This window comes from Gorilla gorilla, chromosome 7 (assembly GCF_029281585.2).
Source record: "Gorilla gorilla gorilla isolate KB3781 chromosome 7, NHGRI_mGorGor1-v2.1_pri, whole genome shotgun sequence".
Taxonomy (NCBI): Eukaryota; Metazoa; Chordata; class Mammalia; order Primates; family Hominidae; genus Gorilla; species Gorilla gorilla.
In genome coordinates this window covers 92,080,323-92,092,158 of record NC_073231.2, presented here as the reverse complement: position 1 = coordinate 92,092,158, position 11,836 = coordinate 92,080,323, and the positions used below count along the sequence as shown (strand labels likewise).

The 11,836-nt window shown below is 39.4% G+C and overlaps 1 protein-coding gene across 2 annotated transcripts in view; it reads right to left on the bottom strand.

The window, feature by feature from the left end:
• Nucleotides 1-657: 657 nt before the first annotated feature.
• Nucleotides 658-11,836, bottom strand: part of LOC134759104 (uncharacterized) — a 31,863-nt gene continuing 20,684 nt past the window's right edge. Inside the window, exons 1-2 of one of the 2 annotated variants that reach the window (XR_010135006.1) lie at nucleotides 11,139-11,164; nucleotides 658-796 (exon numbers count right to left, since the gene is read on the bottom strand). The gene's annotated coding sequence lies outside the window, so the exon portion shown is untranslated. Of the gene's footprint in view, nucleotides 797-11,138; nucleotides 11,165-11,836 lie in introns of those variants that run through there. The other variant, XM_063709363.1, reaches the window with a different exon arrangement.

Here is an 11,836-nt window from a genome sequence, read left to right as displayed (position 1 = left end):
GCTCTGTTCCCTGCCTCCCTTTATCCCACAGAGGTGGCATCCACAGATGTTGAAGGACTTGTCAAGTTTGAGGAACTATCGCCTGGTGTGATGGTTAATTTTATGTGTCAACTTGGCTGGGTCATGGGGCCCAGACATTTGATCACACATTATTCTGGATGTTTCTGCAAGGGTGTTTTTTGGATGAGATTAACATTTAAATAGTTGGATTTCGAGTAAAGCACATTGACTTCCTATTGTGAGTGGGCCTCATCCAATAAGTTGAAGTGCTTGCTAGAACAAAGACTGACTTCCCCAAGAGGCAATTCTGTCAGCAGATGGTCTTCAGACTTGAATTGCGACATCAGCTCTTCCATGGGTCTCTAGCCTGTCAGGCCACCAGGCCACACTACAGATTTTGGACTTGCCAGCCTCCAGCCTCCATGATTCCGTGAGCCAAGCCAATTTCTTAAAAATAAATTCTCTCACACTCTCTCTCTCTGTCCCTCTCTCTCTTTGTCCGTATACACATCCATGGGTCTGTTTATTTGGAGAAGCCAATAACATATTTAATTTAGCATGGTAGATAATCTATTTATAGCATACTACTTATTTATTCTTAAGACAGTTGCCTTATGTGAGCCTCATGGTTCAACATTCCCTTCACATAAACCTCCGCTATACTTAGACAACTGCCCAACTTTCCTCTTCCTATGAGCTTTCAACACAATATGTGACAAAATACTTCCCGAGCTTAGTTTCATAGACGTCATCCACATTTTATAAACTCAGGAGCAGAGCTTCAGATTCTGGAGACCTGGAAGATATTTAAATTACAAGTGAGAAGAACCAACGATTTGACTGACATTAGATTTAGAAGAAATCTTAAATGTTTACAGCAGCCCCACAAAGTAACTTGCTCATCTATGTTTGTATACTCCCAGGGATGGGGGAATCACTACTTGCTAAAGATGCTGGTCCTATCTTTGGACAGCTTTGCTTTCCAAAAGCTTTTCCTAATGATATGAAGCTGCAATGTAATTTCTGTCTATTGGTAAGTCTAATCGTCTTTCACATGATATCCTTTTAGATACTTGATGATAACCATTTTATGGCTCTGTGCCTTCTCCAGATTAAAACCCCCTAGTAGTCCAAAGTTGCCACTTTTGAAAACCTTGATCCCTCTACACCTTGCCAGGCCCTTTTTAATGTAAAGATGTCTTAAATTTTTATGCTGTAAACAATGTAGTCTTTCTGAATGTGGTCTGACTATGGCAGAGCAGGGCGGATCTATCGTTTCCCTTTTTTAAAATATTCTAGTTTTGTTCACTGTTTTGGCACCACTATACACTTAAACTTCCTACATCTTTCATGTAAGTCATGGCTGAGACATGCCTATTCTAAGACTGTGTGGGACAGTACGTCGGCAAGTCTAATAGGTCAATACAGTTTCTCAGGGAAACTTTTGTTCCACGGCAAGATAACAAGAAATCGGCTGCTGGTAGCAAGAGAGGGGTTATAAAATTTCAAGACTTCAAGGAAAGTTGCAACATGAATTTCATTATAGTTTTTATATTTTATATTATTTTGGAAATAAGCCCTTACAAAATATTTGTGTAGTAAATTTTCTGCTTGGCAATTCCTTTTGTTCTACTCGGGACCACCAGTAATTCATCTTCCTGCTATGTTTCCTTTAAGAAGAGTCTATTTTGAAGCCATTTATCAATGATTCCTGGCTGGGTGTGGTGGCTCACACCTGTAATCCCAGCACTTTGGGAGGCTGAGGTGGGTGGATCACGAGGTCAAGAGATCGAGACCATCTTGGCCAACACGGTGAAACCTCGTCTCTACAAAAAATACAAAAATTAGCTGGGTGTGGTGGCGGGCACCTGTAGTCCCAGCTACTCGGGAGGCTGAGGCAGGAGAATCACTTGAACCCGAGAGGTGGAGGTTGCAATGAGCCAAGATCACACCACTGCACTCCAGCCTGACAACAGAGCGAGATTCTGTCTAAAAAAAAAAAAAAATTCCTTTGATGACTTCAGGCAAGGACTTATTTGCTATACTCTCTGAATTGAGGCCAATGGTACTTAACTATTTGACACAGGTGTGCTGTGAAGATTAATGAGTTGTGTGTGACATACTTTGAAGTTGAGAAGTAATCGCTTTCTTATTGTACATATAGGGCTTCCAAGGTGTTATCTCTTGTTTGTATCATGAAATTTGCAAAGCAGACACTAGCTGAGAAGCTTCTACCTCCTCTCTATTCAGAACAGTTTAATTTTTATTATTCTATTTTTTTTTATTGAGATGGAGCCTCAGTCATCCAGGCTGGAGTCCATTGGCACGATCTTTGCTTACTGCAACCTTGGCCTCCCAGGCTCAAGTGATCTTCCCACTTCAGCCTCTCAAGTAGCTGGGACTACAGAGGCATGCCACCAAGCTTGTCTAATTTTTTTGTATTTTTGGTAGAGACGGAGTTCCGCAATGTTGCCCAGGCTGATCTTGAACTCCTGAGTTCAAGCCATCAGTCTGCCTTCACCTCTCAAAGAGCTAGGATTACAGGCATGAGCCATTGAGCCCAGCCCGGAACATGTTTAAATAGCTTTGTGAGGTTGTATTCATTTCCCAGAGCTGCCATGACAAATTGTCACAAATTCAATTGGCTTAAAATGACAGAAATTTGTTCCCTTGCAGGAGGTCAGAAGTCCAAAATCATCCTAAGCAAATTAACACAAGAACAGAAAACCAAATACCATATGTTCTCACTTATAAGTGGGAGCTGAACTTAGGGTACTTGTGGACAGAAAGATGGCAACAATTGACACTGGGGACTATTAGATGAGGGAGTGGGGAGAAGGGCAAGGGTCGAAAAACTAACTACTGGGTCCTATGCTCAATACCTGGCCGATGGTATCATTTGTACCCTAAACCTCAGCATCACGCAATGTACCCAGGTAACCAGCCTGCACATGTACCCCCTGAATCTGAAATAAAAGTTGAAAAAGAAAAAGATAAAATTAAAGTAAAAAAATCTCCCTTTCCTTTCTCTCATAAGGATACCAGTCATTGGATTTAGGGCCCACTCCAAATCCGGGATGTTCCTGTCTCAAGATCCTGAACTTCTTACATCTGCAAAGACCCTTATTCCAAGTAAGGTCACATTCTGATGTTCCCTGTAGATCTGTTTTTAAGAAGGCCATTATTCAACCCATGAAGCTAGGTCCTCCTCATTATCCAATTCCATTCCCAGTTCATGTGGTGACCTCTTCCAGCTATAGAGGCTGGTTCAAGAAGGCCACCCTGATTTTGCTTCTCTCTGTAGGTAGTAACTCATCTGCATGTTGGAGTTGGAACTAAAATATGAAATCTGGAAAAGTCTCAAACTTCATCCCAAGATGTAGTACTATGAGCCTCCATTATTAGCAATGTCTGCCAAAAAGATGGGATCAGTATTTCAAAAGAAACCTTAAACTAGACTTGAGAAACAGCCAGGTAATCTCCAGAGCTGGATTATTCTGATCCTGATGCCAGGGCATCCCAGCGAACAAAGAGAGAGTACTGGGAATTCTTGACAAGCAAGAACCTGGATGTTGCTGTTTACATCATGTTTTCTTATCTTGACTAATGATGTGGTTGTGAAGGAAATAACTGTGCTGCAATGAATCTGTTCACATCTTTCCATTAGGCCTAGGCCTCTCTCAGATGACTTCTCTGAGTTGCTGCTTGTTCAGTATCTCGTATATGAAGCTGGTAGGAAGAAAAAAAGTCACTTTGCTTAAGTGTCAGCTCTGTGCCAGAGGGTTGGGAATACTGGAGTATTTCCCAGAATACAGCATATATGCTTATTTTCAAACATGATAAACAAACTACCTGAATGCAGAGAAGTCACAGTAACTTTATAGGGAGCAAAGTTTCAGAATTATATTTCTAAGTAATGGACTTCTATTACTTTAAGGTGAAGAAAGAAATAAGTGTCCCTTTATTTAGCTGTAAAGCAAAAGTGGGTAATTTCTCAGATCCTTCCCAGGTGTAACAAATGACAAGCATTCTTCTTGTTTTAAAAAATTTCAAATTGTTATTTTAGATTAAGAGGTACATATGCAGGTTTGTTACATGGGTATATTGCATAATGCCGGGGTTTGGGGTGCAAATGATCCCATCATGCTGGTAGTGAGCATAGTATCCAATAGGTGGTTTTTCAGCCCATGCTCCCCTCTCTCCCTCCCCATCTAGTAGTTCTCATTGTCTCTTGTTCCTATCTTTATGTCTATGTGTACTCATTGTTTAGTTCCCACTTATAAGTAAGAACATGCAGCATTTGGTTTTCTGTTCCTGAATAAATTTGCTTAGGATAATGGCCTGTAGCTTCATCTATGTTGCTGCAAAGAACATGATTTTATTCTTTTTAAGGACTGTACAGTATTTCATGGTGTATATGTACCACATTTTCTTTATCCAGTCCATCATGGATGGGCATTTAGGTTGATTCCATGTCTTTGCTATTGTGAATAGTGCTGTGAAGATCATATGAATGCCTGTGTCTTTTTGATAGAATGAATTATTTTACTTTGGGTATATACCAAATAGTGGAATTGCTGAGTTGAATGGCAGTTCTCTTTTAAGTTCTTTGAGAAATCTCCAAACTGCTTTCCCCAGTGGCTTAGTTTGCATTTCCACCAACAGTGTATAAGCGTTCCTTTTCTCCACAGCCCTGTCAGCATCTGTTATTTTTTGACTTTTTAATAACCACCATTCTGCTTAATGTGAGATGGTACTTGTGGTTTGATTTGCATTTCTCCGATAATTAGTGTTGTTAAGCATTTTTTCCATGTTCCTTGGCTGAGTGTACATTTTTTTCTTCTTCTTTTTTTTTTTTGAGATGGAGTTTCACTTTTGTTGTCCAGGCTGGAGTGCAATGGCATGATTTCGGCTCACTGCAACCTCCGCCTCCTGGCTTCAAGCGATTCTCCTGCCTCAGACTCCCAAATAGCTGGGATTAGAGGCATACGCCACCGCACCCGGCTGATTTTTGTATTTTTAGTAGAGACGGGTTTTCGCCATTTTGGTCAGGCTGGTCTCGAACTCCTGACCTTGGGTGATCCACTCGCCTGGGCCTCCCAAAGTGCTGGGATTACAGGTGTAAGCCACTGTGCCCGACCATACATCTTCTTTTGAGAAGCGTCTGTTCATGTCCTCTGCCCATTTTTTAATTGGATTTTTGTTTCTGGTTCATTTGTTTATTTATGGATTCTGGATATTAGACATTTGTCAGATACATAGTTTGCCAATATTTTCTCCCATACTGTAGATTGTCTGTTTACTATATTGATAGTTTCTTTTGCTGTGCAGAAGCTCTTTAGTGTAATTAAGTCCCATTTGTCAATTTTTGTTTGGGTTTCAGTCGTTTTGGGGAATTTCGCTGTAAGTTTTTTTCCCAAAGCTGATGTCATGAAGGGTATTTCCTAGGTTTTCTACTAGGATTTTTAAACTTTGAGGACTTACATTTAAATCTTCAATTCACCTCACATTAATTTTTATATATGATGAGAAGTAGGGGTCTGGTTCATTCTTCTGCATATGGCTAGATAGTTATCCCAGCACCATTTATTGAATAGGGAGTTCTTTCCCTATTGCTTATTTTTGTCAACATTGTTGAAGACCATCAGATAGTTGTGAGTATGTAGACTTATTTCTGGGTTCTCTGTTCTGTTCCATCAGTCTACGTGTCTGTTTTTGTACCAGTACCATGCTGTTTTGGTTATTATAGCCCTATGTATAGTTTGAAGACAAGCATTCTTGATCCTGAATTGCAGGTGTAACAAATGACAAGCATTCTGTGTTCTTGAACCTGGATTGCTAAGTGCGACATTAAAAGAGCGTAGTTCATATAGGCCATGTAAGAGCCAGATATTATGCTCATTCATACTCTTCATTATTGATACCAGATAATAAGTTAGTGTTTACTTAATGGATGTGTTAATGAGCACTTCTTTCCACTTCTGTAAAATAAATACCTTTTTAATCTCCCCATTTATTTCCACTTTTACTGACATAGTATTGATTGGACAACCATCATTTCTCATCTGTATTGCTGAATCAGTCTCCAAACTCTGTGACTCCAGAACCCAACCTATTGTTAGAATCATGAAGGAAGACTTTGAAGACCATAGATTTGAGGCCCCTGGAAAATATAATTTAATAGGTCCAAGGTGAACCACTCAAACTTATTGTTATCTTTTTAAAAAATAATGTAGGCCAGGATTACAGTACTCATGCCTGTAATCCTAGCACTTTGGGAGGCTGAGGCAGGTGGATCACTTGAGGTCAGAAGTTCAAGACCAGCCTGGACAACATGGCAAAACCCCATCTCTATGAAAAATAGAAAAACTAGCCAGGTGTGATGGCATGCACCCATAATCCTGCTACTTGGGAGGCTGAGGCTGGAGGATCACCTGAACCTGGGAGGTCAAGGCTGCAGTAAGCTGTGATCACGCCACTGCATTCCAGCCTGGGTGATAGAGTGAGACCTTGTCTCAAAAAAAAATTTTTTTTTTCTAACATAATCCAATCTGAATTGATTACTCTCTATGCTTCAAGCACAGCAATTATCTTGGGTTCTTCCTTGGCCAGGATTCTCTGAATTCCCTTTCCTTCTCCTGTTTCCTTTGTCCCAAGTATTTCTCTTTTTGCTTTACTCTTTTGTTTTGAAAGAGCTTATTCTTTTGTGACGTCATAAAAAGGAAATGAGAGGCAAATTTTATGAGATAGTCCATATATAAAAAAGTATCTATTTTATCTTGCTACTTAAGCAACGTATACAATTCTTTGGAAATATTTTTTCTTCAAAATTTGAAAGGCATTTCTCCACTGACATCTAACTTTTTTTTGAGAAAATCAAAATTATTCTAATTTTTAAGTTTACTTTTCTTGTCTAATTGCTCTAGTTAGACCTTTTAGTACATTCTGATTTCTAATCTTTTGTAGATGGCCTGTAATTTCTTTTTTCTATCTAGTCTTAAAATTTCAGGGTTAAAACTTTATTGTCTTCAGTATTTTGAAATTTAATAATACTGCAACTTTCTGTGACTCTACTTTCACCTATTGTGTTGGACCTTCAGTGGGCCCTTTCAAAATGGAAAATATTCTCTTTTGGTTTGGGAAAATTTTCTTGAGTCATTTCCTTGATAAATTCCACCTCTTTATTTGTGTTGCTCTCTTTTTCTAAAATTTGTATTACTTTTATGTTGGACCTCCTGGACTGGTCTTCTGATTTTCTTATCTTTCTTCTCTTCTTTTTAATTTCCCTCCCTTCCTTCCTGCCCTACTCCCCTCCCCTCCCCACTCCCCTCTCCTCCCCTCTCCTCCCCTCCCCTTCCACTTCCTTTCCCTTCCCTCCCCTCCTTCCTTCCTTCCTGTATTAGTCAATTTGCATTGCTATACAGGAATACCTGAGGCTGAATAATTTATAAGAAAAGAGTTGTATGTTGGCTTATGGTGCAGCAGGCTGTACAGAAAGTGTGATGTCAGCATCTGCTTCTGGTGAGGGCTTCAGGAAGCTTCCAATCATGGTAGAAGGTGAAAGGGAAATAAGAGCATCACATGGCAAGAGCTCGAGGAGGAAACGTCCGGCTCTTTTAAACAACCAGATCTCGCGTGAACTCACAGAGCGAGAACTCATTACTGCGAGGACACTATCAAGCATTCATGAGGTATTTGCCCCCCTGACCCTAACACCTCCCACCAGGCCCCCACCTCCACATTGGGAATCACATTTTAACCTGAGATTTGAAGGGGACAAAACATCCAAACCATCTCCCTCCCTCCCTCCCTCCGTTCCTTCCTTCCTTCCTTCTTTCCGTTTTCTCTTACTGTCTGGAGATTTCCTCATGGCTCCCTTCTCTCCCATTTTAATTATACTTTTAATTTCCAAGGTCTTGTTTGTATTACTTTGTAACAGCATGTTATTTTTGGCTCTTGGATACAATATCTTCCCTTTTCTTTGAGGAGAAAATTTTTTTTTTCAGTTTTTAAAAATGCATGGTCTCTGTTTCTGCCAATGTGCTTTTAAACTGCTGTGCTTCTATATTCCATGTTGGATTAGAGGCTTTCCTCAGCTGTTTTGTAATCCTTAGTGATCCACTCATGAGTACTAGTAAGGGACTAAAAAGTTGATGAGAAACTCTGAATGTATGCATTAGGCTTATGGACTTTAAAATGGACTCTATGGCGATCTGGGTGGGCCGATTGCTAAGGAACCCCCAAAGTCAGTATCTGTAAATCTTTTATCTTGGCTGGTCATGCTGCCCAGAGAAGCTTTCTAATCTTCTCCCTGAAGGACAAGTCTCTGACTGCTGGCTGCTGGGAGCTGGGCTGAGGAATGGGGCTAGAGAGGGCAGTCTTGGCATTTAGCAATCAGTACACATAAGCCCCCATGTAGCTGGGGCTACAGGCACAAACCACCACTGTAGAGACGGGGTTTGCTATGTTGCCCAGGCTGGTCTTGAGCCTGAGCTCAAAGTGATCTGCCTGCCTTGGCCTCCCAAAGTTGTGGGATTACAGGCACGTTAGCCACTGTACCTGGCCCCCAATCCTTCTTAAATATTGCAACCTCTCTGCCTTCCCCAGGTATGCTTAATATCGAGGTGTATAATGCATTTGAGCATTGTGTGGTATAAATCAGCTGTTTCTCAGTTTGTCTTATTTTTAGTTTAAGGATCCACTGTCTTGAGACTGCTAAATCAGTTACCTTTTATCCATTCACTTTCTAGTTTCCAATATTTTGTTGCTCTCTTCTTTGTGGGGTTATTTATTTTAAAAGTTCCTTTATTACCATTTTTGTGGGATTCCAGAAGGGTGGCTAAAATAGATGTTTCTTCAATCTACTGTCTTAATGTGGATGTTTAAAAAGTTTGAATAATTTAAGAATGTTTAAAATGTTGCAATTTTTTTTTAACAAATAAAATGCCAGTCAAGAAATCTGGATTGATAATACTAACTACTCTCAATAAAGTCTAAAGGAAAAATGTTGAAAGAGAATTGATTTATAAATCTCTGTCTCAGTGATTCAAATCGTTCTAAAACAAAAATATAATAGTTTCTGAGTTAAAGTATTATGGAAGAAGGCTGTCCGTAGCAAGCAAGAAAATTCTTTATCACATGGCAGCTACGAGCACTTTAGTGGATGAGGGAGACCCTATTGTTTGCCTCTTTCTCCTTTGATAAGAGAAAATTGATTTTATACAAATAAAAGGCAAAATCACTCCTATCTTAAGGAGATGTATCATAAATGATCTTAGCCAATCACTGTAACCCTAGGCTCCTTGCCTGTGATTGGTGTAGGCATGGGACCCAGTTTTTGCCAATAAAATGTAAAGAGGAGTCTAATGTAGAGTTTATAAGAAAGACTGTCCTCTCCTATTAAAAGACAAAAATCCAAAAAAGTTCTCTATTCTTTCCTTTCTTGGATTTTGTCATGTAAAGATGTGATACTTGAAGCCATGCTGGCCACCTCGTGACCCTGAGGTGAAAGTTAGGAGAACCAGGGACAAACAGACAGGGCCAACATATTGTTTTGCTGCAAACTTAACCAATTCTGAAACTGCCTGCTTCCAGACTTTTTATTATGTAACTTAATTAAATATGGCTATGGTTTAAGACACCGTTGCTCAACTTTTCTATTTCAAGCCAAAAATAGTTTTGTGTTTGTTTATTTGTTTGTTTTTGCAATGGGATCTTGCTATGTTGCCCAGGCCGGACTCGAACTCTGATGGCCTCAGCCTACTGAGTGACTGGGACTATAGGCAAGCACTACCACACCCAGCTAGTCAATGTCTTTAAACCTGTTTTATCCTCTACGAATTAGAGTTAATACCTAGCACTTAGGGTTTTTTAAAATGAAAACTAAATGAGATAACATGTTAAAAATGAAAAAAGGGGTGGGGTGCAGTGGCTCACACCTGTAACCCCAGCACTTTGGCTGAGGTGGGCGGATTGTTTGAGCTCACAACCAGCCTGGGCAACTTGGGAAACCCCGTCTCTAAAAAAAAAAAAAAAATAGCTAGGTATGGTTGCACATGCTTGTAGTCCTAGCTACTCAGGAGGCTGAGGCAGGAGGATCACTTGAGCCTGGGAGGTCAAGGCTGCGGTAAGCTGTGACTGCAGCCTGGGTGACAAAGCAAGACTCTGTCTTAAAAAAGGAAACATTTAAAAAGGAGAGAAAAAGTGTTTTTCTCAGTGTCTGGCACGCTAAAGAAATGGTAGTTAACAATTATTTTAAATTAAGACTTCTATTTTTAAGATTTTAATAACTGTCTTCATAACACCCATGATTCGGCCTAATGAGTGTATGCAAATTAGATACATACACAGCTTATTTTTCATGCCCAATCTGGCACATAGTAAGTACTCCATAAAATTTTAAAAACAAGTAAACATAGTAGCTATGCAATACATTTTTACTAAATGAATACATAAAAGAATAGATGGGTAAGTGAATGAACTAATAAGTGTCAACAGTTTCAAGTAACTTGATTACTTTAAATAGCTTGAAGAAACAGTAGCATGGTATCCAAATAAATTCTGTGGAAAACATAATAGATACAGTTCCTCTGGAAAACAGGATAGCATGAAAAGTAGCAAAATATAAACCCTGCATAGGGCATTGTGTAGTGTCACTTACTACTGATAAAGTAGTGCATTGTTCAGTGGAAAATTATCCTGGAGCCCCTCATGGGAAATCTCTCTGAGTTGTATTAAAGGCAGACCTTGTCTCTCACTCTCTCTAGGATTTTTATCTGAGAATCTCACATGCCTGTGTAGCATCAAGTTTCAATTTATATAATACATGTATAGCATTTTGCCATAAACAAGACTCAATAAAACAAATGAAATGTGCTGGAGAGGTTTCTACAGAACAAGGTGTTCCTTATAGAAGCCTGTGGCCTCTATAATTAATTCTCTTTCTTTTCTGAACTGATGGGCTCATTCTGGGCACCAAGCAGAATTCTAGCTAGAATTTCATCATCTGTTGGTCCCAATCTTATCGCAACAGTTTGTATTTTTAAAAGAAATACATAACATTGAAAAATAATACGATTTTCTGTTGTTCACAGGAAACATGCATTGTGCTTTTTATTGAAAACTTCTGGCTCACATACCTCTTGACGTCACATCTGAACTCAAAGCCCATTCTTGTTTTGGAATTTTTTAAAAGCCTGATTCCAAGTTCTGTAGAAATCAGCATTTAAAAGGCAAGAGCTAAAATTTCGTGATGTTTTTGATGCTGATTCAACAGAATCCAAGTTACCTCAGGTCAATATAAAGAAAGTGACTTAAACCATTTATTAAATTTGTGTAAAGTTTTCTGGAAAGAAGTAAATGATTTATTTCTAAATATTTTATGAGCCCAAAGGCTGAATCTTAAAGCTATGGTTTTAAAAAGCCAATGCCATCGAAGAAATGCTCTAGTTTCTTTGGTTGTTCTTCTGGAAAGCTATTGAAAGATTATGGGCACATATGTGGTTGAGAGAAAAAAAGCCACTAATGAGACAGTGCCATATGCTTTCTTTACCTTGGATCTGAGCTGAAAAAATGGCTCTTGTTGAGTCCAAAGGGATGAGTAGGCTTCAAGTTCAGTGGAAGACTCAGCTTGTGGTTTGATGAAGGCACACGTTCATTCACAAATTCATGAATCAGTCATGATGGAAGAGAAAGGGTGGCTGGTTTGGGTAGAACCTGACTGCATTGAAGAAATTTCCAGTTCCGGTGAAAGTAGTAAAATGAAGGCTCAAACTCCGGTCGGAGAGGATATCCAGTCAAAGTGTTTCTAAATTTGGGTATATGAAAAGTTCGAGAA